We start from the raw sequence: 24,204 nt of genomic DNA, 5'->3' as shown, positions 1-24,204 counted from the left end.
CATCCTTTGGAGCAAATCCTCTGCCTTGTATTTGCATATTTATGAATTAGAGATTATGACAGGCTATTTCATTTATTAGAGCAGCACTGCTATAGTTAATAGTCTGTCAGTACTTCCATTATAAACCCTGTTTTTCAGTGTTTAATATCTCAGCCATTTAAAATCACATCAGGAAGCAAGCTGGTCTTATGTTGCTGGCCAGGTACGATTTTTTGTTATGGACTATTTTCAATAATGAAATACTGCTCATGATATATGCAGAGGAGCCACTGAATTTCTGTTGGAGGGACATAGCAAGGTGTGTAGATTCACTGTGGTTTTGTTTTTCTTTAGAAAAGAAGGGAAAAGAGGGATTTGACCAATCATGTAAACTGTGGCCTTATGTTTGAAGAACAGTTTTTCAAGCAACTGCTCTCAGAGGAAACACTGGTTCTCATTGGAAAATCAGGTTGCTGTTCGCTTGCAAGTGGTGACCAAGGTAAACAAGTGAGAATGGTTACCCTGTCCCTCTGATATTTCTTGTCTACCAACCATGGGTGAAGCACCCTAGGCAAGAAAGCAGTGAACATAAAATAAAAGCCTTCAGAAATAACAGGAGTCACAATTACAAATTCAGAAATCTGGCCTCTTTTTAAGTGTCTGCCAGCAGCAAAGTGCAGTAGTGTCCTGACTTTATTGCTGAGATTTGGGGTAGAGGGTTGCTAAGGCTTAAGGGGCAGTTATGAAGCACTTTGTACGTGTCCTAAACTGAACAGTGTCATTTATTTCAGGAGTCTCACATCTCTCTCCTTCCAAACAGCCCCACTTTGCTTTCATAGAAGTGTTACTTCACTAAAAAGTAACTGCCTGGCAAGGGAAAATGTTCAGACTAAAATACCAATTTTTAACTTGCTAGGGCAGGAAAAATTTACTCTTCAGAGTAGCTGAAAGAAGCTGCTTTTGCACTATAACCTTTTGCCCTGTGAAAAGAGAAACAGCCCAAACATAAGCTCCTTGGGAGTGGTTTGTTTTCAAGGTCTTGAAAATCATTTGCTGCCTCAGTAACTGACAAGTTAGAAATCAAATTCGTGAAGAGAAAAAAAATGAGGCTATGTGCAAGATATCTTTAGCTCTTTTGCCTCACAAACACAGTTGGAGGTGGGAACATAGTCCATATTTTCCATCTTTCTCGCCATAAAGGCCTATGTGCACAACTGAGGGTTCCAGGGAAACTAGCAATGACAGGCCAGAAGCACTCTGAAACATGATCAATCCACTTGGTGCATTGCAGCTAATCAAACTATGCCCTAGGCAAGGCCCAGGGCTTGGCCTCTGTGTCACCTTCTGTAAATTTTGACTGAATTAAGATTAACAATAAGTTTAGAAGTTACATTACACAAACATTTTTTTAAGCATATGTAAGACAAGATTGCAACAAAAGGTCTCTGATCTTAAATCCCCCAAATCCAAATGGTGAGGCAGACTTTTCATCCAGTCTCTCATCAACATCATGAGAACCAAGAGACCAAATCAAGACACTCCACTCAGGCTTATGGAAAATCTGTTCCAGATCCAAGTGGCAAGGGCTAATCAGTAGTGCTTTCTTAAAACAACAGTATTTGGGATATTTTGTAACTAATTGCTAACTAAAAGTGCATTTTCCAGACTCCTTCCAGAGTTGCCATTGTAAAGAGCAATCTTCTTTCCCTAGGCACATCACAGTGGCTTTTCAGCCAAAAATTATCTTTGGTCATGATAAGTGATAATAACTCAGAAGGAGGCAGACTACAGAAATTCTAATTATTTTGAATACAAAATTACTTCAGCAGTTTTTTAAAAAATGTAAAAAGGGGAGAGGGGTTTTTTGCCAAACATGTAGAAAATGTCATACATTTTAAAATAAAGTACTACATGCTCTTTGCTGGAAACTCTGTCCAGGCTCAGTAAGCTATCTGGACAGCATTGTTTACTAGATATATTTGTTATTCTTTGTCTTAATTTGCAGTGACATAAAATCTTGCTCAACTGACTTGAGTACATCTTTGAATGCTAAAAATACTAATCATTATGTAATTAGTCGACAGGATGTGTGAAATTGTGCAATACCAGCATTCCTGGGTGTGGTTAAGTACATAGGTAGAATGCCAACAGTCATCTAGATGTAGTATTATAAAATTACACAACAACATACACCCTGGGTAGATGCTGTAATTATATTTTACATTTATACAATAGCTACATTAGTAAAATGGAACTTGTTATTTTTAAAAATAATATCTTCCCACAGGCATGGATCATAGTAGGTGATGGTAATAATATTGCCCAAATAGAGTATCTTCCATCTTCCGAGGGACTCAGTCGTCTTCATAAACATACAAATAGGAGACAGAAACCAGGCATAAAGAGCCCTTCATTCACTCATGCCATAAAACCACCCCAAAACACATGATAATTGCTGAGTCATGCACTGGAATAATTGAAGGCAGAGAACCAACAGGAAGGAATTTCCATCTCATGAGAATCACATGAGATTAACCAGAAATGTGACTAGAACTGTTATATTTTTATGATTTACCAGACATCAGGACAATCCTTAAACCATGGTGAAAGCAGATCCACACAGTGAGTCAGATTCTTCTTTGAATCTAGCCAGGAAGACCTATGTTACAGCCATCAAATGTCTTGAGCATTTGAGTTAATTCTGATCTCTGCTAAGATTTACTGTGAATGTGGTGTGAAAATCTGCTGCACTCCCAGCCAAAACCTCCTTGCTTGGACATCCCTCATTCTTCCTGTGGTACAGCGGCAGTGACTGCCAGGTATGCATGTCACTGGGGCCAGCACTACAGAGATGGTAACTTATGCAGTATAAACAGAAAACATGGCACACCAGTATTTACTCTCTTTTGATATTGTTTCAAAATAGAGAAATACAGAAGAATGGAAAGGTGAAAATTCCAACACCAAAAAAAAAAAACAACAAACCAAAGAACCCTATGCTGTGATTCATCATTAAGGTAAAATGTCAGAGCCTAAAGCTCTGCTTTTTTCATGTGCCTGGCTGCAGAAGGGTGAGGTGCCCTCTGAGGATGATTTTATCTTTTGCTTTTGAGTCTGAAGACCTTGGATGTGGTTTGGCAAGTTCATAAAAATACTGTGATGAAGTTGAGTTGCCATCTGGAAATGATACATACAGAGATGTAAGAAAGCTTGAGGAGAAAACTGCAGATGCTGGAAGAAGAATCAGCGGTGCACATGAATGAGGTTAAAAATTGCAGACAATTAGCTACAAGATGACTCCTACTAAATAAATCATCAAAGACTTGACTACTGCTTCCAGGTTTCTGCTGCGATATTAGCTCATTGGAACAGTCAAAAAGATGTTAATTTGGCCAAAGTTTTAGAAATGTGCTATTCTTGTTTGAATTAACAAATCAACAAACAAGGCCAATCTCTACTGTCTTGCCAAGGCTATAAAGCTTCTAGGGAAACTATTATATTTAATGCTCAGGATCAAGGGCCCCATGATGCAAAATAAGCCTCTTTGTGTTAAATGAAAGCTGCACAGGAAAGAAAACATGAGCTTATCATGGAATTTCACATCTCGTTTCAGCATTCAATAAAGCGCTTTGGATGTCCAATTTAATAGAGAAGCACAATTTTTTTTTCTGTATGCCTCCACAGACCAGGCCTTGCTCTGTTCTCATTTAGTTTAATCCAAGACTCAAAGTAAAAAGAAAATATTCCAATTGCTTCCAATAGGCATCCAGTCAATCTTGTGCTGTGGTTTTACTTAAATGTAAATTCAGTGCTAAGTTGCTCCCAAGAAAGAGAGAGGTAAGTGATAGGAGTCTGCACACTTTCCACCCTCCTGTTATTTGCTGCTGATAGAATCTATCCTTTGGCTTGGCAAAAATTTCTTAATTTGTCTGGTCTATCTGCAGGGTTGACTGGTGTAAAAAAAATGCTCACCTCGACCTTCTTTATTGCTACATCAAGGCAGCTCACTACAGTTGTACTCTTTGCTACTGCTTGAGATTTACTTGTGTCCCTGGTGTGTTGTGATAAGCCTCTGAATGGCACTGCTGTGAAGGTTTTGTTCTTCCCAAAGACTCTCCTGAGGTTCAGTGAAGGCAAGTAGAGTTTGCTTGAGTTTAAAGGTAAATTGTGTATGTCACTATAATAAAGGGAAATATGCAAAGTGTTGGTTGAATTTAATTGGAATTTGGAATGTTTGACTTGTCACAAGGCCAGTTGGTATTATGTGGACTTCTGACATTGTTCATAGCAGGAGGACCTCACCCCATGGTGAGTGCCGGGACAAGGCCTTGTTATCGCATACATGCAATTTAAACCATCTTTAGAATTTATTTAAGTCTTACTATCACTTAGTAGTATAAAATAAGAAACATGATCTGAAAAACACTAGAGAGAAATACTGAAATTTTGCACATCAAAAAGGCTAATTAGAAACTCTTCTCTTTTATAACAAATAAGCCAAGCATATTGACATTAATTATAGGAAATACTCAAGGTTTGGAATAATCTATTGAAGAGCACAGATGTATACCAAATCCTATGTAAATGAGTGTGTGCAACTGTTCTTCAGGTAACACATTTAATTATAACTATAAGCTGTGTGTTCAGGTTTCTTTTTAAGGGGTAGAACATCATAAATTAGGTTTCTCTCTCTTCCTTGCTCGTACTCAACACAGTGAAATAGTTATTTCTGTAGTTATATCTATTCATCACAGCCTAACATGCATTCCAGGGGCTTGGAGCAGATTCTTCCTGTACCTGAAGTAGTAGTAGTTCTGTTTGCTTTAGTACTAGTAATTCTGTAGCTGTTCTGTCAGCTTTACTGGAATTGGATTGCTGTAACTAGCAGCAGTATTTATTTTCTGGTGGTAAAATTCCTTTGGTTTCAAAAAAGCTAATGGAATTCATAACTGCTTTTGTATTTTTCAATCTGTATCCCAGAGCTGACTAGTGGCATTGGTTTATTAAAAACATACTAAGGCTACAATTTGCTACATTAGTTTTGTCAGTAGAGACTCTTAACAACCCTGAGAAGAAAATTTCACATATCCCTTCTTTTACCCTGTCCAGCTGCAAAGAAATCCTCTTAACTTTTGATAGCTTTACTTCATGAAGGAAAAGTTCTTCCCTGTCAGAGCCATGACAGGTGGGCTCAGCAGGCTGAATCACTCCACCCCAAATGCTCCTTCCATCTCACTTGTTGCCTCTATACAGATGAAAGATGCTGTGCTTCCAGGTCAGATTTCATTAATGAATCTCCCAAATACTTGTCTAAGTGTACTCCAGCTGGGACTGGTAAGCTTCCTGAAGCCTGCTCCACAATCTTCACACCATCCTGCAAATGCCAAGGCTTAGCACTTTTGCTCTTAGAAACACCCATCTGCAAGGGCATATGTTGGTAGTGAATTGGTTGCTCTCTCCCATCACTAGTAGAGAATATTGATGTTGCCGTTGCTGGTTCAATTTCTTTAATTCTCCCAATTTTCCTAACAACAGTCTTAACATTTCACAGGTGTGTCCAGAGCTACTGTGTCAGCAAAAGTTCTAAAAAGCTCATGGTAAAGTGTCTGCTTTCACCTTTCAGATTCAAGCTGATTAAAGGGTTTGAGGAAAAGTGCTGTGGGCAATGAAGAACAATGAAGATCGTTTAGATGAGCTGCAGGTAGGAAAAAATAATTGTACTCTAAAGCAGTAATCTCTATATAGCCTCAAGAATTGTCAGCAACTGGCCTCCAGTCTAGCTTGCAGATTTTTGTAATCTCACCACATGCTGCCCAAGCCTGAACAAGATTGCCTAGGCCACAGGTACATAACACTGGCCAGACTTCAGTATCTGGCCTGCTGTTACACTTCTGCTTCTGAACATCCATTACTGGTAATTATCAGACATAAAATATTGGAATAGTTGGATTTTTTTCAGCCTTGTGTTCTTGATCTTAGATTTTTATGTTTACCTCATTTTTAGTGAGTCTGAAAAGGAGATAACTTCTGTCCTAATTGTAGTATGATAAGGAAAACCAGCAATTTTTACTGACCCTGATCACCCAAGGGCATCCTTTTACAAAGAGACACCTCTGACACGTGGATCCATGTTGACTGACATGATAGATGCAGCACTTGTAAAAGAAACCAGGTTGGAGTTGCATATCTTTTAATGGCAACTAAATGCAGAATAGAGTTACAAGAGTGGGAGCAACAAGAGATTGTCAGTTGGTTGTGAAGTCAGAGTGAAAGTTTTATATATAATTTCATCTATTTGAGAGGCAGATGGTTCTGTTAGTAACTATTCCTTACATATAGATCAGACTTCTAAAGACCTTCCTACATCTGCTTTGGATAAAAGTATATAAAAAACCTGAACCCATGGGCTTTCGCCTTCAGTGTGCAGTCAGTAAATTAGAAAGAAAAGGAGCTGTTACACCTGTGAAATTAAATTTGACTCAAAGATAGTTTAGGTTGATAATGAAGGTGAAAGTTCAAAATATAGTGTGATATCTGTACAAAGCATATTGACCTGCTATCTAACTTTTTGTTCTTGCTTGAAATCTAAAATTTGGTTTCAAATAAAAATCACTTCCTACCAGTTCATATAATACAAGTATGTTATTGAATTCTGACTGAGGCAGTGCTGCTCAGAGATGGGGGGCCCAGTCCTGGCCTTGTGGCATGGGGTCAGGACCATTTTGCAGGACGTGACAGCTTCCAGACCACAGGCAAGTCTGACTTTAGGGAAAGGTGAAGGAGGTGGGCATTTACCCTAGAGAGAGTTTACAGACAGCAAAAAAGCTAAGTTACAAATTAAAACTTCCTATTCCTTTCTAGAACTACTGATCTTCTGATAAAATTTTCAAAATTTGAGATGAGTGGCAAATTTTTCAGCGAATCCAAGGGAATGAGAATAGGGATGGTCAGCTTAGTAAGAGAAACCAAGGCACCAGGTGAGATGACTGCCTTGTGGGAGAAGAGATGGAGGGGTGAGGGGAGGGAAGAAGGCAGGCTGGCTCATGGAGGTGATCTGACTGGCAGCAGGGCATGCAGGGGAGGGAGACACTGCTGCCTGTCAGGATATATCCAGAAGCCATAAAACTGGTGCTGAGGGTGAGCTGCTGGAATCGTCTGTCTGAAAAGAGAAGGGCAAAGAAGGAGAGCAGTAAAACTTTGGGTTTGGCATTGTGGGTGGCAGAGAGAACAGGGCTCCTTGTGCACCCACCCTGCTTCTAGGTAGGGCAACCTGGCCAGAGCTCCAGGAATGAGGGGGGTTCGCTGTCTCAGTTCATGACATTGTGTTTAAAAAAAAAAAAAAAAAAAGGGAGAGAAGCCTAAATCTCTTACTGCTTGACTGGGCAAACAAGAGCTTAACAATGAAGGGAAAGTCTTTCTACCTTCCCCCAAAAGCAGCTAACCTTCAGCCAAAGACTTTACTTGGGGCTTTACTGGAAGCCACCTCTGCTCCATGGGTGACACCCCCTGTCTCTGCTTGAGCCTGGGAGGGCAGTGAGAGTGCCAAGCACCTTTGAGCCATGAGGGGGACATTGAGGAAGGAGGAAGCTTTGTGCCAGTTAATTAGCAGCCCTTTGGTGGTTTCTGCAGCCCACAGTAACCTTCATAAGACCTGCAATGAAGGAGAGATATTTGGGGTTATATGGTTGAGGCTGGAAGTAGATTTATTTGAGCTCTTCTTTCTTTGAGCATCGAGTTCATTGTTCTTCCAGCTCCCTTTGGAGACCGTACCATTCACTGTCCAGGCTGGGCAGCCCAGAGTCAAAAGGAAAGGAGCCTTTTGCCCATCATTGTCACATAAATCAGAGCCCAAATCTGTAAAATGTGAGAAAATGAGAGATTCGATTATCCATATGGATCACTCTGGATTTATTCCAGATTGCTTCATTAATAGCAATCAAAGACATCACTTTAATGGATTTTTTATCCTCAAAATTATGATCATGGGGAATTTGTTCTGGCTATTGGTTTTGAAAAGGCTTTTGATTCTCTTCAATAGCCTTAACTTATTTCAGATTTAGGTAACAGTAGGATTTGGTCTTAAATATGTTAGATAGGTCAATCTCCTTTATTCAAATCCACTGTTATGTTAAAACTAATGACCACAGTTTGAAGATGATTTATATACTGAGGCTTAGACATGAGAGTCTTTTTTCTCTGATACTTTTGCTGTTACAGAGGAGCCTTTGTTTTGGGAGAAGTCATTGTTTTTAAGGGAAAAGTCAGTGATGTTTTCTATTTTGCCCTTAGTTGGAGGATATGTTATTTTTTTAATGAAGATGTTCTTTAATGAAGATTATGCTGGAAGTCACTGAATGATGTTCATGTTTCTTCTTTGTTAATTGGGGTAAAACTCTTAAAGCCATTAGGTGATTTAAATGTAGCTCTATTTCAGCAATATCCTTTATTGGATCCCCCATTATCCTTTAAACATCTTGGTGTGCAAGGGGATAAAATTAGAATGAATTTGTTTGCTTTAAATTGCCAGCCTCTGCTTGATAAAACTATTAGCTATTTAGCTAATTGGGCTGCTCTTCCATTATCATTAATTGGCAGAATTGATACAATTAAAATGGGGGGTTTATCCAAAGTGTGTGTGTTTTTTCCTAGGTATTCCTATCAAGTTTTCTATCATATTCAGGGAGTCCTACATTCTGCAATTAGTTTTGTTTTCAAGGTTAGAGGTAAATTCAAGATTGATTTTGAAACTCTGAAGCTTCTTACAGAGTCAGCTGGACTGACTCCTGCTAATTTTGTTGTTAGTTTTGTCTGCCTCGGTGCAACGTGTTCTGTGATTTAGGCAATTTGTGAATTAGCCCAGCATTATGGGGCTGTGGGGAGTGTGGGGCAGGAGCACACCTGCTTTGCAGAGGGTCAGGGCGAGGCTTGTCCCAGGCTGTGCCCAGCAAGGTGCTAAACACCCATTATTCCCTGGCCCACCAAGTATTTTAACACAGCCAGAACTTTTAAACACACAGGCCCAGTGACTTAGATTAGCTTACTCACACTAGTACAGTTAAACAAAGGCTGCACTTGGTTGGGGCCACAGTAATCATCACCTTGATTTGAGGCTCCCACCAAATCCTTTGCAAAATAGCATCACTTTCAGCTTCCACCTTGGCTCCCAGCTGCTGCTGCCCTCCCTGTGAGCAGGGCAGGACACTGTTTGGAGGAGTCGCTCTGCCAATCCCCTTGTCGTGTGTCCAAAGCATCAAGAAACTGCACTCTGTTCTCCTGCCATCCCTGGTGGACATGCCATCCCTTTTAGGTTGCTAGTACAAATCGTGCTTCTCCCTTCTAATGCTATGATTCATGTCAGCCATTAGCCTCAAATAAATGAATGGGCTGAAAGAAAATTAAAACCAAATCACGCTTCTGTCAAAGGGAAGTCTTGTTGACAAGCAGGGCCTCTATTGCCAGAATTAGTCATCTGGGTCTGCCTCTTGCACCAGAGACTAAGTAAACCAGAGGATGATTAATTGGGCAGGACCAGGAGGATATTACCCCTCCCCTACAGCTAGCCAGTGGGGGCAGTTTCTAAAATCACACCATGAGGGCAATGGTTACATCACTGAGCACCACGACTACTGCTGCTTCACTTTCACCACCATTTTATGTGGTGCTGGGGTACCACATTTGTTCTTAACCATCCAAACATACCATTTTACTGTGATTTTCTTTATCTTATCTTGCAAGCCATGTAGAGCTGGGTCTATTGCCTTTTAAAGCTGCTTAAAATAATTTCTATCTAGAATATAAAATAGTTTTATGCAAAATAATTTTTTAAAAATGGTTTGTCTGTAAAATAAGTGCAAATATAATAATATATAATTTTAACTAAAAAAAAATCAGGCTCTTTCCTGTAGATTCAATCCAGTACGTGTGTAACATGTTTGAACACTGGAGCAAACTTGATGCAATGCTGCCCTTCTTAATTCATTTGAGTCATTGTCATTTTAGACTATACCAAAGTCATTTCATGAAACACATCATGCTTCATGGGTTAATCCTGATTTAGCTGTGACGCTTTGCTTTTGGGTATTATCTAAATTGTTTTGCCCATCTCTTCTTCATTCATTTTGTCTGTCATGAATATCATTCTACATGGATTTCACTCATACATTTATTTGTATTTAAATTATGCATCTCTTTAAGGAGATAGACCCATCAAGTGATACAATACCTGATGGCACAAAGAATGAGGCATTGTTTACTTTTGCATAAAAAGCCATGAAGATGGAGCACACAGTTTATAGGATACTAATGAATTATTTGGATGGTTGATCTTAAGTCGGACTCAATCCAGCTAAGCTTGGTAGCCAATGCATTTGAAATGTAATGGATAATAGTCCAAGAGCCAAATACATTGCAGGTCTACCTTGCACGGGTTGACCCCTCTTGACAACCGTATTGAGGCACCTTTGCTCTGAGTGCCTGGGGAAGTACCTCATCACAGGCTCACAGGCTGCCTTCTTGCCCCTGCAGGGACAGAGGCTGGCCTTGGACAAGGCTCTAGGCCTTGCACACTCCTTCTGGGGGAACAGAGAGCACCTGAGTCTCTGGGGTCACAAGCTGGCATGTTTCATGAGCACTGAATGAATTCACTGGAATGAAAGTCACCTTGGGCTGAGGAGCCTGTTGCAGCTCCTTCAGGAAGAACGAGTACTCCCACAGTGCAGTTAGAAACCCCACACTCCCACAGACTCCCCGTGACTCAGGGAAAAGGAGGAGGGAGCAGAAACAGAACCCTTAGAGTAAGGATTACCTCACAGCACTAAATGCACTGATCTTGTGTTGTTTGTATTTCTGAATTAATTGCAGTAAATAAGGAGCACCATAGTGGGTCAAATTCAAGTGAAGGAGATGAGAATCAAACCCAGGCAGAGCAGAGAAGCTGCAATGCAGGAGCCAGTCCTCCGTGCAACCTTTAAGGTATATTAGGGCTAAAACCTCCTTCGTGCTAGCATTGCTGTTTATTTGCTTCCATATCAGCTCTGAATTTGGCTTATTGTCACCAGTAAAGAGTCCAGAATAGGGGATATCCTGGGTTGAAACATTACTGTGGCATACAGTGCCTCCTCCTCATTTGGAAGTAGAGATGTAACTCTGTACGTCGTTAACTAAGACAATAATAAATTAATACACTAGTCAAGTAATAGTGCTGTAATGCTTTCATGTATGAATTGGAATGTGAATACTGAGCTTTTCATTTCATGGTTGAAAAATACATGAGTTGACCCAAATATTAATTCCTGTATTTCAATCATTTACATATAATGGGTCAATAATAATTTCTTGCACAAATGACTTTTCAAATGAGAAGCAGTATATTGGAATGGCCTATCATATTTACAAATATCTCATTGTTATCCTAACTTAGCAGTTAGTATTTAAAACATACTGGACAGGATATTGTCTGGGTCATCTAAAATTCAGATACTATTTTCTTTTATCCATAATTTATAACATTCATAAACCATGGAGTGGCAGGCCTCTGCCCCTGGCAGGCCCACGCCCACACTTTGGAATGGGCATCATTTTCCAGCAACAGTTTAGGAGACCTGACACTTCTTTCTGCTCTTTCCTAACCTTAAAAAGCTCATCCCTTTGAGCAACAATCCCTCTGAAAATCCAGCACTGTCAGAAGAACTAATGGTGAGAGGTTTGAGTTTATTACATCCCAGTATTTCTTTACAGCATGCAATGACATCCAACAAAATGCCTAGGATGTCTTTTTTCAATTACTTTGCAAAGCTAAAATAGTATAAATAATCTTGAGTTTTGCTTACTGGTATTGAACTTAGTCCATCATTTTGGGCTGTTCATTGTTTCATCATATTCTATGTCTTTATTAGCCAGCATATCCCAGCAGAAACCTTTTGTCTTAGAGTAAATGTGTTCAAGTGTTCAAGTACTGAATTAATCAGGGACTAGTGCAACATATATATGCTGCCCAGCAAGATGAATTTACACATCTGCCTTTTCCCCTAATTATAATTCCAGAGGTTGAATGTCAACAGCATATGGGTATATCCTCAAGGAGGCATGCAAACGCACACAAACAGGCACACACACTGTACATTAATCTCTCTTGGCTTATCTGTTGCTGTCTTTAATTTGTATACTTCAAAATTGAGTGGTGAGGTCATTTATTAGACTGTTTCTGTGAATTTTATGTAGTGATAAGAAAGCAGTAACATGCAATTTGTTTTTATAGGACTCACTTTTGTAAGTATGATCTAATGTTTTCTTCCTTTAACTGAACAGTGAGGAAGAGGTGATTTCAGAGCTAACTAAGAGTTAACTGGCTACGTTTCAACTGTCACCATTGTCTTAAATCTACATAGAGAGAGGAGAGAGCCAGAGAGGTGTAAGTACAGCAGGATGCTGGGAAAAAAACATTTGTAAGTAGAAATTTCTCCTCAGAGCAAATTTTTCCAGTTTGTCTTGATTTTTTCTTTCCCTATTTTTTAAACACAACGTGTGATGGAGACGATTGTTATTATCCAAAAGACCTGACTTGCTGGCTCACTGCATCTCTGTTTATGAAATGCCATAACAAAAGTGAGCTCACGCTTGTGTGCTTCCAATGCGTGATGTTCCTGTGTGCCAGATGGGCACTTTCATGACTGTATGAGCGTGGATTATTTCATTTCCTACATCTGGGACTCCAAATGGCTGCACAGAATGCCACAGGAGAGAGGAACAGATCTTCAGCTGGGGAAACCTACCTTCACAGGGGAACCAGCTACATCAGAGGGGATGAGGCAGAAAAGCCCCGAGTGATATCTGAAAGTTCACATAAATCAGGGCCATAAGGGAAACCTTTAGAACCAGGAACAAGACAAAAATAAACAATAAGTAATGTTGGATGTCAGCTGTGCAGAGGGGGGAGGGAAAATAAACCATAAGCAGTTTCTTGTCTGGCCACAGAATATGTGTTTGGAATGCTGTTTTGTATTTCAGCTCAGAAACTCTGCTGTGACCTTCAGATATTGCTGGGTATTACAAGTTCTACAGATAGCCAGAGAGAAATATTCCAAGGAGAGATGGCATATACTGTGCCATGCTAGTTAATGTTGTGTGTGTATTGCTCACAGCCCGTTCCCAAACTGTGACCAGGCAGCCTTGGTAAAACAGTGTGGAATCCTACCGTAATAGTCAGGAATGCTAGTTAGTCATAATGCTGTTGCAGGATTTGGGATAATTAGTTGTTTGTTTGTAGCATAAGAGTGCTTTCTTTTCTTTTCTTTTTTTTTTTTTTAAGCTCAAAACAACGAGAGCAGATCCTCAGTATAGTGAGGATCTGGCTCACTACACTTTTGCAGAGTATGTTCCATTTCAGAGACAGCAAACAGGAGGAGATGGGGAGAAGAATTAGCTGTAGGAGAAGAAAATATAGTTAAGTTAGTGACTTTGTTAAGATGAAAGAGAGCAAACCCCCAAAAGAGAACAAATGAAAAAAATAATGAACAAAAAGAAAGTAAGAGTTTGTGACACAAAGTAAGAAAAATAAACAGCAGTTGATTTAACTATTTTGCATAAGATATTTACAAACCACAGCGTATTACTGTTTGCTTTATGCATTTTCACATCCTGCTCAGTTTAAAGCAGTAATTTTCTGCAAGGACAACAGAGGGAAAAAAACGCTTTACACTGCTTATATTAATTACATTTTTTCATTACCCATCATGTTTTCTACAGGCTTGTGTATTATTACTGTAAAATGTAATGAAACAGAAAAAGAAAAAAAAGAATGGACTTCTGGGAAATTTTCCAATTCTTGAAATGCAATGTTAATTGAGTGCTATTTTTAGGTCATCACAGATAGAACTGAACCCATTGCCATCAGAGCACAGAATGGGGGTAGCCCAGGTGCAACACAAACTCGGTGAGGGAATCAGTTTCTACTAATGGAGAAAAAGAGAGAAACTAACTCGCCAGAGGGTTGGGTTCGTGGCAGTTTGTATTTCTTGATGTGAAGTTCTCAAAGCAGAAATGAAAGGGAAGGATGCAGAGCTGGCAGGGATCCAGGACCCACCATGCCCAGCCATGGTCACTCCTGAAGGAGATCCACTGACTTCTGAATCAGGAGGGCAGAGTAAATGAGAGGCTCTGTCTGGTTTTGTGGCTGAGTTTCAGCTATGGGAGGGAGGGCACTCTGAAAGCCAACGTGAAATAAAGTCTCCCAAAATGTATCAGAAATCCCTTTAATTTATAGATCTCTTAAAAGGCTGCCAAAAAATCAATTATTTTAATTTGTATATAGTGCAGTCATGGACTGATTCAAGTTCTTTTGAAGTATTTTTAAACAGTCATTGAACAAAGGCATCCTCTTTCCCATATGCAAAAAGAAATTAATTGAAAATCAGAATTTCTCACAATCATTTTGATTGGAAGAATAGTGCAATTCACATGGGATTCTGCAAGCAAATCTGAGTCCCCTCACTCAGTCTGTTAACTGGGCACCTTTACTGTCAAGTCCCAAAAATCAGTGTAGCTCTACTGCTCCCTTCATTATCTGCCTTCTCTCCCAAAGAGTGTAGGGAAACTGAGCCCATAACAGGGGAAGTAGTTACTGGCACTTGGGAGTGGTTGGAGGCTCCCTTTGAAACAGAAATGGAAAATCGTCAGTGTGCACTTACCAAGGCCAAAATAATAGAATCACAGAATCTGCTGGGTTGGAAGGATCATCAAATCCGACTCCTGACTCTGCACAGGACATCCCCAAGAGTCACACCCTCTGCCTGAGAGTGTTGTCCAAACGCTTCTTGAGGTCTGTCAGGCTGGTTCTGTGACCATTGTCCTGGGGAGCTGTTTCAGTGCCTGGCCACCCAGTCAACCTCTGGGTGAAGAGACTTCTCCTCTCATGAAACAACTTGAGACCATTCCCTCAGCTCCTGTCACTGATCGCCACAGCACAGAGATCAGTGCCTGCCACTCTTCTTCCCCTCATGAGGAAGTTGTAACTGCAGTGAGGTCTGCCCTCAGCCTCCTCTTGCCCAGGCTGACCTCAGCTGCTCTTTATATGACTTTCCCTCCAGACACTTCACCATCTTCATAGCTCTCCTTCTCATGATCTCTAATAGTTTTATATTCTTTTATATTGTGGTGCCCAGAGCTGTACATATCAGTCAAAGCGTGGCCACACCAGTGACCTCTGTGAAAGAGGAGAGAGCATCCCACTTGCAGGAAGCCAATCTCCACAAAGCTGTTCATTCTCTCTATAGCACTGCACTGCTATAAAAGCAAGAGCCTCGCCCAAACATTTTGGCAGCTGTTCTAAATGGCAGCGTAGCATGTTTTGGAACTACCGAGATTAACCAAAGCAGCTTTCTACCTGCTTTGGCCCCATGTCAGAAAACAGTCATGACCAGGTGGTAGAATTGCCAAGCCAGTTCTCTTTGTTTTAGTGTTAGTGGAGATCTGCTAACCAGCCTCTAGGTATGAGACAACCCTCCACCCATTCTGACCCAGGTCATCAGAGACATTTATGGCAGGATCCTAAACAAAGACACTTAAGCACCCAAATTCCCAAGATGGTCTGGGATCTTTTACCTTGGTACAAACAGTTTGAATTCTAGCCTTTTCTTTATTAGTTAGAAGTTTTGGGGTTTTTTTTCTATGGGTCTGTTAGTCACTTGAAGGTCCAGGCTCATCCATTTTCCAAACTCAGCTCAAGAATTCTGACTGTGCCCAAGTGCCACAAGAAAAACAAGGCATCAGTAGTGCTCCCTTAAGTGTAGCTCACCTTGACCTATACAATAGCATGTGCATCAGGTACCCATTGAGAGCATGTCTTCACTTCTTGCCTATCTTCAATTCACTACCCTTCCTTTAAGTCACATCATCTGTGACTTAAGAAAAATACTCCCTCAGTGTATTTCAACTGTGTCTTCCCACCTATTCTGCAGCAGATATGGCAATGGCATATAAGTGTTATGAATTTGCCTGGCAAGGCTTAGATGGATAAAAAAAAGCAAAGCAAAACACAAACTGAAGAGTTGGTTTGCTCTTCAAACATTTCTAGTGCTAAGATAGAAGTGATAAGTCATAAATATAAGCCAACATGATCTTCTCTTATCTGACACATTGAATTAAGGCTGTTGTGCTCAAAAACTTACAGCAAAATTGACAAACACTTCCTTTTAGGAATGCTGCATCAGAGGTATTAACAAGGCACACACTGCCCTGCACTCACACACAAGGTGTGTGAACTGCGATATTCTTGTTGCAAATCAAGAAAGAAATCCTGCTCCTTCTGACTCTGCTTTTCCTGCCTCCAGGGGTGGTGCCAGCATTTGGACTTCATTTAGTCAAACCAAGTGGCCCCAGCCTGTTGCAACCTCACCATGGGCCTTAGCTCATTATTGGCTTGTCAGCACTAATACTTCATCAAGACCAATCTCAAACCTGGCAGCTATCCCTACATTTGTATCTCACCATGACAGACCCGTTTTTACGTTTAGAATAGAGTTATTCCCCTTTGCTAGGAAATTGGTCTGGATCCACAGCCCTCCGACTGGGAGTCACAATATTTTTCCATAAAGGACCCAGTTTTGCTCTTTCAGAATGATTTGTTTTTCCTTAGCACCCGAAGTTGTTCTGATAGGCTGCAATCCAAAAACAGCAGGGCTCCTTTGCAGGCCAGAGCAGGTAAACTTTTTCTGTAGCAGGGTGACAGGAGCAAGTGGTAGAAAGTATAGAGGAAGCAAAGAGAGCCATGAAACCACAAAGTCTCCTGAAGCATGGGCAGCCTGACCCAAGCCAGCTGGATCCCACTACACCACCCCTAGGGAATGGCTCCTATGTGAGCCAGCCCCTTCACTGCTCCAGCTGCTGAGGAAAGGGCAATAAATTTGTTAATTCCAAGTAAAGTCATTGAATAAATCAGGAAGTCAGTATTCCAATGGCAATTCAGACTTGAGATAATGTCTTAAGAGACAAGCAGTAACTGGTTTCCATGGGAAATTTGCCATATCTTTCACCAGGACTAGGATTTAGCCTATGGGAGTTTTCATTTTTTTCAACTTGATTAGCTGGCACCTGTCCTCTACTGAAAGACAGTCACAGTGCACCTGAAGAACTGTTGTAATAAGCTGGTCAAGGGACTTTGCAGGATGGACCTAAGGAGGCTGCAGTCATTTTACTGGATCAATAGGTGGGATTTCAACAGAGAGAAGGGGTTCAAATATCACTGAAAATTTAACTTCAATGTGTTTGTTTTCTGTTTTAGCTGTGTTGGGAATGGTCTATAGATTCAAATTGTGACTCAGAGCAGGAGAAAAGAGGAGCCATTAATTCCTACTAAAAAATGCTATTCCAGGCCATAGCCCTAACATAAATGAATTTGGCATGTTCAGAGTGGACCATCACTTCCATTATGAGATCAATGGATATAAATTCAGCTTTGGTCATATGAGGCCTCATGCTTGCAGACCATGCATCAAATGTTTATTATTTTTGTTATTATTAGTGCCTTCAAAGAGTTCAGTTGTCTTGATCGAAGGAAACAGCAGGCAGCAATGCTTAAATATGTTTCAGGCTCTGGAATTTTCAAAAACCCTTTTGCTCTCAACTCCCAATGAAAACATGGAGCCTAGAAGCTTTAAAAATCTGAAGTAGATACTGATCTGTATTCAGGGGAGCTCATATATCTGTGAAAATCTGCCTGTAATTTATTCAACAGCCCTGTCGTTCTGGGTCATATTAGGGACTTCACCTGGCACTGCCCTGCAAACTACTCCTTTGCACAGCTCTGGGTAAAACAGAAAGATGTATTATGGCTCTCAACTAAGAGGAAGATGCCATAAGCAATGATGTGTTAGCCAGGATGTTAGAAGATGCCATTGTATACATCAGATGCAGAACTCAGTGGGGTGATTGCAGTTTCTGATTTAAAGGTTTTTGCAGCTTATGAAGCTTCCCACCCTTCTTCTCAGCCTCTGAGTCGTCTCTGTTGAGGATCTGCACTGCTGCAGGTGAAGAAGCCCATCTAGACAGCATGGCCAGCATGCACAGGCTCAAAGGCTTTGCCTGCTACAGTATTGGCACCCAACTCACATCACAGCCAGGATGACTCAGATGCTAAACTGGCTGTCCATACTCACACATGAGACTTTGAAAAGACAATGTATGTGGACCAGCTCCTGAATACTTTTGAAGATATGCCAGCACATGACCTGTGTGGTCCCCTTGCATTCCTACTTAGACTAAATTTGCAAGTAGGCAGTGTTCTCACCCAAGAGGATGGACATTTGTCATCTAATTGATTAAATCTGTGTTATCCACGATGGTGTTCCCAGCCAAACAGTGAAATGCTTCTAAAGCATTCCAAAACAAATCCCAGAATGACCTATGCTGCACCTGCACATAGTTGCTCTGACTCTGCACTCCTGATGGTCTGGGAAGTAAGGTGGGCTTCAGGGCAATCAACTCTGGGCATCAGGGATTTTGTAATAACAGAAAAAAGTGGCTAACTCTCCACTCCCTTTTCTTGGTTGTATGGTGTGAAATGCTGCTGAAGCCAGCAGAGTTGCACTGCTATAAAACTCAGATACAACAGAGCAGGTAAATATCTCAATATATGTAATATTGATAAAGTTCATAATGTCAGTGCCAAGAGAGTTCAGAGCAGGACTGGCCTCTTGTATTTGCCTCAGTAGATTGCACTTTAGCACTATTGTTTTCATCAGGTTTTTGTTACTTTGTCATTTTCATGGGTATCATCAGAATAAAACTCATCTCCCAACTCCTCAAACCCAAGCATATCCCTCTAAGTTTTGGGGTTCGGATAAAGAGTACCATGCTTAAATTATATCCTTTGCAATGGGGCACTTTGCACAAAAGGCCTACCAAGTTCCCATCAGAAGAGTTAGTTGAAGACTGGGGGACTGGACACACTGGCTGCAGCTAATTTCTCTTTTTCTATTTGTTAACCCACTTTGTCCAAACACTATGAACATTTGGTGCATTTCGTTTTAAATATGTCGAATTCTCCTTTAGGGAAAGATTTCAAAAACCTAAAATCATCTCTTAAGATCAAATTCATTGCCTGAGCTCAGAATTACTCTTCTCTACATAAATAAACCACACACACGTACTTATGTGCTTTGTCTGCACTGCAGGAATTGTCCTGGGATAGCACTGTGGAGTCTGTGGAGCCCTGCTAAAAAGCCTGGCTTTCTGATAATGAGAGAGAGCTGCAAATATTAACACATCGTTGTGGGCAGTGGGAAGCAAGAATGATTATCCCAGAATACAACAAATCTAAAAATAAATTGCCTTCATTTTCACCTATTGCACACTGATGGGGGTAAAACAACTTTAATTAGTGTAACAGGACAATAGCAATGGAATTGGCTTGGTCACAAGATTTTTGCAGGATGACACTGATGGTATTACTATCCAACTTCAAAGATTTGGAAAGATGTGGCTGCTAACACTGGAGAATAGAAACCTGTTTTTCATCAACTAGGCTGGCCTGACAAATTAAGTCTGTGGAGTCATTAGATTAAGATAAGAGCTTATCTCCTAGACTGACATTTATTCAGAGGTTTTTATGCTGCTCAGCTAGTAATTAGTGCAGTTGAATTTTTAACACTGCTTTCTCCAGTTATTTGACAAATTTGAAACATATACAGTTTCAATAAAAAAAAAAAAAACTAAAATCCAAGAATGCAATATTATTAGCTTGGAAAGGTTTTAAGAAGGGTTGAGATGATGCTAAAAATCTTCAGGGAGGTCAGAAGTGCTTCTGCTGTTGACTCATTTCCATACACAGATTAAAAGGCTCCATAAACTAAATTTTTAGTCACTAAGCAGCAGATATCTGTAGCAAATCTCTAATTTCGTTCACGCCCATCCATTTTGTAATTCTGCTGCTTTAGAGGGGCAGGAATATGGTGCAGGCTGTGGTCCTGCTCATTAACCCTTGTCTGCCTCGTTCAGCACTCAGATTAGGATTCAGGTGGGGGCAGTTTCAAAAGGAATCTTCTCTCATATGGCTGATTTAATGGGATATGATTTCTTTTTCCTGTCCTAATTTTCTTTTAATAACAGATGGATTGTTCCACAGTAAACCAATGCATTACTTTTGAACACATGTTTTTAAATTGCTTTAGACTAACAAGTGTCACTTTTTTTTAAACAGTTCATTTTGAGTAACTGAAGATCAGAATTGGATTAATAATTAGTGATTAAATGGATGACTATTTGTTTATGAGCTTTGACAGGTTTGTTACAGCTATATCCTGTTGCAGCATTTGTTTTGTCCAAAGTGCAGCCATTTCAGCATCTATGGTTGTTACCTTTAGAAAAACACAGACTCGAGGAGTTCATGGTAGTAAATTGTGGTTCATCCAACTGCTTTAGTTCTGTGATTACTGGCTTTCACAAAAACAACAACAAAAACGACCACTGGTTTACATTTTACACCGTACTGCCCAGACCCTGAACTCTGTGGGCTCAGGGCCAGGGCCATCAGCTGCAGAGGGTGACACATTGTCACTCACCTGCACTCCTGAGCTTGAGGCAGCAGTGGTAGAGCAAGACACAGGCGCTCAGGCTGCCTGGGACCAGGATCTGCATGCTGGTTTTCCATGTCCCTTTCTGTGGGTTTTCGTGGCATTTATATAACCCCAAAGCATGAGAGGAGTTCTAGCATCTCGTAAGTACAACAGGTACTTATGAGTACTTATGGGTACTTACAACTTTCCATGGCTGGAATGGCATGAATGGGAAGTAAAGCATGAGGCAGGGAGTTATTTCAGATCTTCATACAACCAGGAATGAAACCCTGCTGCTCTACTTTCTGAGCCAGACTCTTGACCTAAACCTGCCCTGACTCCTGTTTCAATTCAGATGCTTTCAGCCCTCTGTGTCTGCTAAGGCCCTTGATGCTACCTATTGGAGATGTGAAACCCTATATATTTTGTGTATATTTAATATCTGTGTAAAATTCAAGCTGTGTGGCAAACTCTACCATTGGATATCCCACCATTCCTGGTCTGGAGGTGAGATCTCAGCTTGTGGTCAGAAGTGCCTAGAGGTAGAGATGGAGGCAATATTTTTGCTCATAAAATTGCTCATAAATGGAAAGAAATTTGCATCAAGCTAAACCACTTGCATCAATCCCCCAAAAGCTTGAAGTACTGGTTTGCTCTCTAAATTGTATCTGTTAATGCTGCCTCTGTTGTCAACCAGGTCATAACTCCTGCATAATTCCCCATATATATCTCACTTCCCAGCAGAGAGAAACTAAACCCCTTTCTGGACCTTAGAAGAGCATGAGGGAGAAACCAAATTTCTGATGCTTTTAGGGAGGAGCATGGCCTCAACAGAGGAAGAAGGAGGTATTTAAATTCAAGCTTCTCAGGATTTGTGGCAGCAGCATCTCTATTTTCCTATATTATTTTACTTTCTTGTGTTGTGCACTACTGTGTTGTGCATTGCTGCAGAAGCTGGATAGTTTCAGCTCTAAGCTGGCAAGCTTCATCTGTTGAGCTGTTAGACTAAAGGGGAAAAGTTGCCATCACCCAGACACACCAACAGAACCAAAGAAAGTCTTCACCTCTGGGACAAAACCCCAGCTATGTGAAACTATTAACATCTCCTTTTGATGGGCTGGAGATTACAGCATAGATGTTGTCTGTCACAGCTGTCTATCAACAGTGCTGGCTCATGGGGCAGTTCTCTGGCCCCACAGCCTTTTCAGACCTACCCTGCTGCCACCATCCTCGTGTAGCTCCATGAGACATAGCACTGACTTGCCCTTTTGCCTTCAGCCAACAATTTAAAGATGATTGCTGCTTGATGGTGCACGCAAATAAATTAATAGTCTTTGTTCTGGCTGAAGTGTCTTGAGTCTGAGACCTTCACTGGCCCCACACAAAGACAAGGATTGACAGAAGCACTAGCAAAAGAGAAGTCCAAACAGGTCAAGGAAAGGGGCATTGCAGACTAATAAAACCTGTTACTACATGGAGAACTTTGTTCAACTTCTGATGCCAGAAAAGACAGCCTAGACTGGCAGGTAAATCTCCCTGAAAATAGCAGAAATCAAGGTTTGACCAAGGTTAGATGGTTAGACCAACCATATTTATCCCAGGTTACTTAGTAATTATGGAAATACAGTAAAAAGAGAATTGGAGATTTTACAGACGGAAGGTGTCATTGAATGGCAATAACAGTACAACAATGCTTTATTCTGCCCTCCATTTTTCAGTGTCCTGCTCTCAGTGATGGTCGTTCTTCAGCATTTGGCCAAGGTCAGACAGGTGAGAGAGAATTTTTTCTGAAGTTTCTAGTGTCCCTAATAAATTTTTTAAATTACAGTAAAGGGCAATAACTTTTTTTTAATTAGCAGATACATTTTTAGTGTCAACAGAAAATGGTGCCTGTGAATTTGGGTGTTACTCTTATTTTTTATGATTGCTTTTGGCTTCTATATTTGGTGCAAGGGGTAGCCATGTCCCAGAAAAAATATGCTTGCACTTTTTAACTGAATTCCATAGGCTGAAATTTATCCATGGTAAATGTTTCACAGTACAGTAAATTATGCAGGATGTTCTACACAAACATCCTTTACTCTCAGAAATTAAGGTGAGCACTCAGTAGCGCAAGTACATGGTATAGTCATCCAATTGTTTGTGTTTCCCCCAGGAATTCAACACTTTTCACAAATAACTACACTTTACAGTTCCATAACACAAGTGCTATTACCCCACTGGACAACCACAAAGGTAAGGTGAACACTTCTCATTCTGTTTTGTAGGTACTTAGCACTTAGGAAATGCAAGCTCAAGGCAGGGTGTGAGGAGCATCTTCTCTTACAGAAGTCTTTCTGGAAAGCCAATGGAAATTATTTGCTCAAATATTAGTGGTAAGTCAAGCGGTCAGTGGCCAATGTAGCCATTGGGTTGGCGGGTTCCCTTGCTCCATGGTAAAGTCCCTCTGCAATAGCCCAGCCTCTCCCTGGTTTGTTTTTCTGTTTCATGTTATTAATTAAACCCTTTGCTATGACATGCCATTGCCAGTGTGCCAAATCCTGAGCAAATCACATCCTCTGTTCTTCTGTTGCAGATTTGTGAGATAATCTATTATAGATTAATCATTTCAGTCTTATGGTGCAATGTCAAAAATAAATTGGGGTTATGAAGCTGGAGGGGAGCCACTTGGGGGTCGTGTGCTCTCCCTGACGTTCCTTATTTGACTTTGAAAATAGCGTCATGACAAGATTTTTGAAGCTGATTGTTACCCCACAGAATCCAAATCACAAGGTAAAAATGCTGTGGAGTAAGTTTTCATCTTCACAAATATCAGCTCAGTGTTGAACTGTAAACGATTTTCAAGCTATTGCCTTCCCTCTCTTCACAACATGAAACATATCTGGGCTGATCCATTACATCTCTTTAGAATATAAGATGGCAGAAAAATAAACAGAATAAAATAAAAAGCCAACCCCTTTTAAGGACTGACTATCTGCTGGAGATGGAGGTATCCAACACAGAAAAATAATACAGGCCAGGAACACAGCCAAATATACTGTAAGAAAATATTAATTTGCATAACTTTAAATATTCTCTAACATATCATAAGATCCCAAATGTTGAACAGTGAGTAATTTGTCTAATACTGCTGTTCTTGTTGCTAATACTGCAGTTCTTGTTGCCCTCCCAGCTGAATCACAGTAAGTCCTTGGTGTCTCCAAACCAGAGCAAGGGTTAGTGCATACAGAGTCACTCTCCTCCTTAGCTTCCTGGTCTCTTCTGCAGGACAGGAAGATCCATAATCCTCTCTGAATTAGGTATGAACTGAGAAATGAGATATTTAGTTCTATCTGTGCTGCCATGTACCATCCACCTTGGCAGCAAGGCTTCATTCTGCCATCAGTTATTGAATGCAGACCTACAGTGACTTCATGACATGCTTTACCTTCCGAGGGATGGCAGAATATTGTGGGGAATACAAGGAATGGAAAAGCACTATTTTTGTTACAGTTTCTTTTGCTTGCATGCAAGTAAATCAAACCAGACTCCATGCTGAGTGATATATCATATAACCCTTCAATGTGATATGTATCCAACGATTTGTTTTTCACTATGGTAGCTTTTCACAACCCATAAGTCAGATGGAAGGTAGAGAGATTTCCTAGCTTGAAATGCAAAGTGATTTTTTTTAAAGATA

General features: G+C 40.5%; 2 long non-coding RNA genes across 2 annotated transcripts in view; both read left to right on the top strand.

Annotated features, from left to right (window-relative positions):
- Positions 1-24,204, top strand: part of LOC110468626 (uncharacterized) — a 386,804-nt gene that overhangs the window by 351,187 nt on the left and 11,413 nt on the right. The window contains exons 3-5 of the long non-coding RNA XR_004148613.2: positions 22,244-22,295; positions 22,793-22,900; positions 23,101-23,297. This is a non-coding gene — a long non-coding RNA (uncharacterized LOC110468626). The remainder of the gene's footprint in view (positions 1-22,243; positions 22,296-22,792; positions 22,901-23,100; positions 23,298-24,204) is intronic.
- On the top strand, positions 8-10,899 carry LOC116183904 (uncharacterized). The gene is made up of 4 exons (XR_013340459.1): positions 8-478; positions 3,924-4,112; positions 5,603-5,680; positions 10,840-10,899. It is a non-coding gene; the product is annotated as an uncharacterized LOC116183904 (long non-coding RNA).

The sequence above is a fragment of the Lonchura striata genome, chromosome 9 (genome assembly GCF_046129695.1).
Source record: "Lonchura striata isolate bLonStr1 chromosome 9, bLonStr1.mat, whole genome shotgun sequence".
NCBI lineage: Eukaryota > Metazoa > Chordata > Aves > Passeriformes > Estrildidae > Lonchura > Lonchura striata.
Note: the sequence above shows the minus strand (reverse complement) of the source record. Positions and strands in the feature narration are given on the sequence as shown.